This window comes from Quercus suber, unplaced genomic scaffold (genome assembly GCF_002906115.3).
Source record: "Quercus suber isolate HL8 unplaced genomic scaffold, Cork oak 2.0 scaffold_88, whole genome shotgun sequence".
Lineage (NCBI taxonomy): Eukaryota > Viridiplantae > Streptophyta > Magnoliopsida > Fagales > Fagaceae > Quercus > Quercus suber.
Window position 1 is genome coordinate 187,685 of NW_027069553.1, and position 6,013 is coordinate 193,697.

Below are 6,013 nucleotides of genomic sequence, written 5' to 3' on the forward strand. Positions count from 1 at the left end.
TGGCTGATGCTGTAATCATAAAATCTATTATACACAATTCAATGCATGACCTTTCATTAAACCCTATACCGTATCAATAATCTTTTTAATGGCTAGTTATTGTTCTTGAGATAAGATCCACTCTAATTGTATGTATGATATTTCATATTAGTTAGATCAATATAAAATTAAACAAATAATTAAAATGCAATTATATTGCAGTTGCTTAAGTAATCGTTGCTTCTAAGAATGTTTCAAATCACCAACTCCCCGCGAACAAAACTCGTAAGTCATGACACTTGACCGCAGCGCAGCCTCCACAAACATCATGCCATATAGCTTAAATGATTTATATATGTGTTTGGTACTGAATTTCCCTTCTAAATTTTTAGTCTATTTACCATTTACAACTTTTAAAATCTCACTTTTTTTTTTTTTTTTTTTTAGTTATAAATATACTTTAACTAATATTCAATAAATAAAATTTCAACAAAAGATTACACGGCCTAAAAAAAAAAAAAAAAAAAACCACATCCAAATGCACTTTTTATTTATTTGCTATTGAATTTTGGTGTCTTAGGTTATTTAACACCGTCTCCACACAAAATCAGATCCCTAAATCTATGTTTTTAGTTCAAAACAAGGTTATACTTATTTCTTTCCGTACAGCCCTCATGACCTAAGTTCAAGATTAACATCATATCGAGATTAATGGAGACTCTATTCTGTTCATGCACATTCCACACACCTTTACCCCTTGCAAATGCAGGGAGCACACATAAGGGACACAACTACACACATAACCCTCTTAGGCGGTTTGCATCAACAAATATCATCTGTAATAACTAAGATTTTTATGATAAGGTCACCTTCCCTAGGACCCCCTATCCGAGTTTCAAAAGTAATCATTAGATCAACTTTGTGATTATAAGTCAACTCCACCCTAGAACAAGATTTCATTGCCCCGACAGCTCCAAACAACCATATTCATATCTGAAAAGGAAGAAAGAATATAATCACTAGAGACCTAGAGGGTTTTCTTCTTCAATTACCTCAATTTTCAACTCAATTATTCTATGACCACAACTTTTGTCACATTTTTTATATAGTTAACTGTGAGTGGTAGACAATCACTTTTATATTGATTCTCTACTTATAATTGACCACATCAAAATTGTAGCAAAAATTGTTGGACAAAAATTATGTCCATTGATTTTCTCTTTCCGACCCAAATCCTTAAGAAGATTGCCCACTAATACATTCCCTACTAAAAAATCACCACATGTTTCGAAATCCCAATGTCCTCTGAATTGAGTTCACACAGAAGAAAGTGACTTTTGCTTCATAGTCACTGAGATTTGGAGTAGTTTGAAGACTGGAAGATTTCCCACTAAAGTTGACCAGCTAAATGGACTCCAAACCTGCATGCATTGCCTCTACCAGCTTCGACTTGAGAAAGGCAAGTTGACTTGAGCAGTTGAGCTCTCTTTGCTCAAAACAGAAATTGGAGGGCGATCCATTCTAGAACCTCCACAATCGAATTTATTTATTTATTTATAATCTTCCAATGTGTTTTATCTTCCAACGTGTTTTATGCAACTCTACTAATAATATGGATTGATTGAAGCAAATTAAGACCTTGATTCATATTGACTTGGACGGAATTTTCCTTCAAATTGGTTTAGAAGAAAGTTTATTCAACTAACCATGTGGCAAGTCAAATGAGCATACACATGTATTTTAGTTACATGACCCACTTAAAATTTTTTTTTTCAACCTATACTATATGGCAAGTCAAATGAATATACATGTCACATGTGTACTTTTAGTCATATGATATACTTAATTGTAATGTAATTTATTTAAATGATTAAATGTATCACGTGATTTAATGCATATGTATGGTTTTATGACCTCCAACTTGGTTTGGAGAAAAAAGCTTTGTCCATTCTACATTTCACCGAAGATTTTACTTTATATGAGAAATGTAATTTACCTTTGTTTTTATATCGACAATGGCAATCAAAAGAACGGTAACATACACACACATATGTTTAGATAAGTCAAGATCAAATTACATTTGATACACTCTTTGTCATCGTTACACACTTTAATAACCTCTTATTAGATTTATAGTTTGAATATCCTACCATTAGATTACATTTATATATATATATATAATCACATGCCAAATTTCATGTTAATTGAATGCCAGTTACTATTTGCTTCATAAACTCATATTTTGTATAAACAATTAAAATATAAACAAATTTCGAACTTTAAAATTTTATAGATGAGATAGTTATTAGTTATTGATCATTTTGATATTTTGCAACCATAAAAGGATATATGAAAACAATATCATCCGCTGGATTTTCACAAAAAAAAAGACTCCTTCCTAGTTATAACTTAAATAGACACAAACTATGATAGGTCAGTGCTTCAATTAAGTTGATGAGGCCGTGTCAATTTTTTCTTTTCTCAGATAATAATTTTATTATTTATAAATCTAAATTCGTTAACAAAAATATCTATAAGCATGAGAATAGATAACTTTCCAAAATTCATTTTAAATTAATAAAGTAAACCTATCTGTATCTTAATTTATATTTATATGGTGAATAGCATTGCATATATATATATATATATGAAAGAATAAAATTTAATATATGAGTAACAAAATAAAATAATATTTTCTTGTAAAAAATCCATCCTATGAGTAGTCTAAATTACCACAGAAATTCACTATTATACAGAGAAATAATAATGCGGCCCCATTAGGTATGACGAGACATCGTCCTCTAATGGTCTCTACTCTCCCTCAGTTTTAATCATGTGTGAAGGTGCAGCTTAAATGGTGGGGAAAAGGACCAACAAGCACTGACCACACATTGAGCAACTGAGAGATGAGAAAAATGAATGGACAATGATGTCAATGAGCACTTTGAATAGTCACTTATAATTAGAGCTTTTTTTTTTTTTTTTTTTAAAAAAATTTTTCTGAGGCTTTGGACACCCCAGCCTTTGCCTTTCCCTTTCAACACAAGTGGCTCTTTCAAAACAAAACAAAAAAATTGCATGGTAATGTTTTTCCTTTTCAAATTTGCATGGAATGGAATGCACAATGAAAGGCAGACTTATCTTCCTCATCATTCTAATCTCCTCAGAATTGAAAGAGACCCATAGAGAATCCCTATGCTTCTAGTGTCATATAATGGTGGGTGGGGTTTTGCTCCATATTGGCTTTTTTTGCTTTTGCAGTTTCTTCTGGTTACGAATATAATGCCTGTCTTTTCTGTTACCAACTAGCTTCCCTGCTTTTGACCTTCACTAATTGAGCAAAAACAAACTCTCTCATCTCTATCCAAAAACTTTTTATTTCTTTCCATCATGGTTTCTGATTTCACTTCATTTTTTTTTTTTTTTGTCACTAAAAATTTTCCTTTATGTGCACTTGTATAATTGGTTCACTTAGTTGTAAACCTACAATGATCGCAAGAAAGATTGTGTACATACACACAAGTTGAAATCATGTTTCTAAAACACGATTTAAGTTAAAATTGTGAAACTGTGTTTTTGAAAACACAATTTTTTTTGTTTCACAATTTTAACTCAAATTTTACAAACTGTGTATGACTGTGTGTAACTAACTGTATTCAATAATAATTTTCTTTTTTTTTTAAAATATTTTTTTGTCATGATTGTTTAGAACAGCTTTAACATTTTTTTTTTCTTCTGACTTTCACATAAATTTCAATTAAAAATCCATTTTTCTATTTTATCTAGTTTTATCCTCTTAACAAAATCTGTTACTTCTCTCCATCACATTTGATTTTGTTTTTTTGAAAATTAATCACTGACCACATGACTCTACTAGTCATATCTTTCGATTCTTTCCAAATCTATCCAGTGACTACTCAACCTTCAAAATCACTGGTCGAATCAACCAAAAATCGAACTCATCCTCAACGAATAAACGAGTCACATCAACGATCAACGATCAACAATCATCAATCTATAAAAAATTTGACTGAATCCTCAATCAAACTCTAATAAAAACCCAATAACCTTCACATCACGAGCCACCGATTGGACCTTAATTAGCTCCAGTCACTTCCGCCATCAAGCAAATCCCCAATTCCTCTACTCGCTTCCTCTCCATTGTCATACCCTTGAGAGGTCATTTACCAAACCCTTATCTCACCACACCCACGTCTGTGAGAAGGTCCATTTGGTGCTTTGGGAAGCAATTTGGAAAGGAACCAATATACATTGGTTGATGCTATGGTCAAGTAGCGGAATCCGGGAAGTTAAAGAAGAAATAGGTTCGGCGTAACCTCGTTGGAGCAAGAAGCTTGGAGGGCTTAGGTACTTGGGTAGATTAGGTTTGGAGGGTCTTCTGCTGTTCATGTATCCCAACTACATTCTTTAGTGGATTTTATTACCGCTTGGAGGGCGGCGGAGAGGTTTTACGCCGAGGACTTCGGTTTCCTCTTCGATAACACATCGTGTGTTGTCCGTGTGTTTGCATCTCTCTTTCTTTTATCTTTGCCTTATATTTACTGTTGTGGATGTGTTTATATATGGCATAGATTGCTTTATCAATTCCATTAAGCTTGTTATCATATTCCGCACATTAATTGTTTGATAGAAAGCTTGAATTGGTATTCTTGTTTCTGGGAGTTTAAACGTTCAAGGGTGTTTCATACCCATTTTGAACTTTCAATTACATTTTAGGGTAGTTATAATTATATAAGTAAATACTAAATAGTTATTTTTCCTCCATGGTATAATGAGTTGCTAGTCAAATACTTGATTTAGGTTCATGTTGAGATGGGCTTGATACGTAAGATTAATGTTTCAGCTAAAAATTTTCTCCACCAAAAAAAAAAAAAGTTTCAGCTAAAGAGTGTGCTTGGTTGAATGTGAATATAAGAAGTTACAGGGTGCATCATCTTACATGCATGTACTGAGGGCGTTTCAGCTGAGTCCACGTTTTGCGTTTTGCATTTTTCCTTTTTTTTTTTTTTTCGGAAAGTGAACAGTAAAATCACATGATTTTACTGTACAGAGACAAAAAATACTGTTCATGCACTGTTTGGCACTGTTCACGCACTAAAAAAATATTAAAAATGGGTCCCACGATACTATTTACACATTTAAAATTTATTTTGCTACAGTATTTTCAGTTTTCAGTTTTCAGTTTTCAGTTTCAGCAATAATAAGTTCAATCCAAATAGACCCACTGTGTAATTGCGTCTTCCTAGTTAAAGACAAAAAAGTGAGACGTACGATTGTCTTCTACAACTTTAATAGTTTGCGTCTTGTACGTATTATATTTTTGAAATTTAGGCGCCTAAAAAGTTGCCTTCACCCAAAAGTTGATTTCAATAGTATTGGAGCACTCTATTGGTGTTTGTATAGTAATAAAAAAAAAAAAAAAAAGACTATATTTTAACTAATGAAGTCTAAAATAGTAAAATTCACCCACATATGAATATGTAAAATTGTATAAAAATACAAGTGTGATTGTTATGAAAACTGTATAAACTTACACTGACACTGATTAAAAAAAAAAAAATTTACATTGACACTATTTATTTTAAATTTATTTTTTTATTTCTTCTTTACGTATCCTGAGGATAAAGAAAAAGCATGAATGATGGTTATTGTGTACAAAGAATGAGAAACAATTAAAAAAAAGAAAAAGAAAAAATTGATATTTTAATTAAATGTAATGTAAATAGATAATCTGATGTATAATATTTTGAAAATTAAGTATGTAAAATAAGAAAAGTAGGTTCTTAGTTTTTTTACATGTACTGATATGAATGTTCTTAAATTTTAAAATTTGGTAATAGAGTAGAAGGCCAGAGGAACAAAATGACAATTTATTACCGTGCAAAAGGAAAGGATACTTTGACGCAATTAAATTGCGTGAGCACGACTTTTATTATATAATATATATTATGATCTTGGTAGTACATACCATAGGATTAAAATGTCTCTGAGCTTTTTTTTTTTTTTTTTTTTT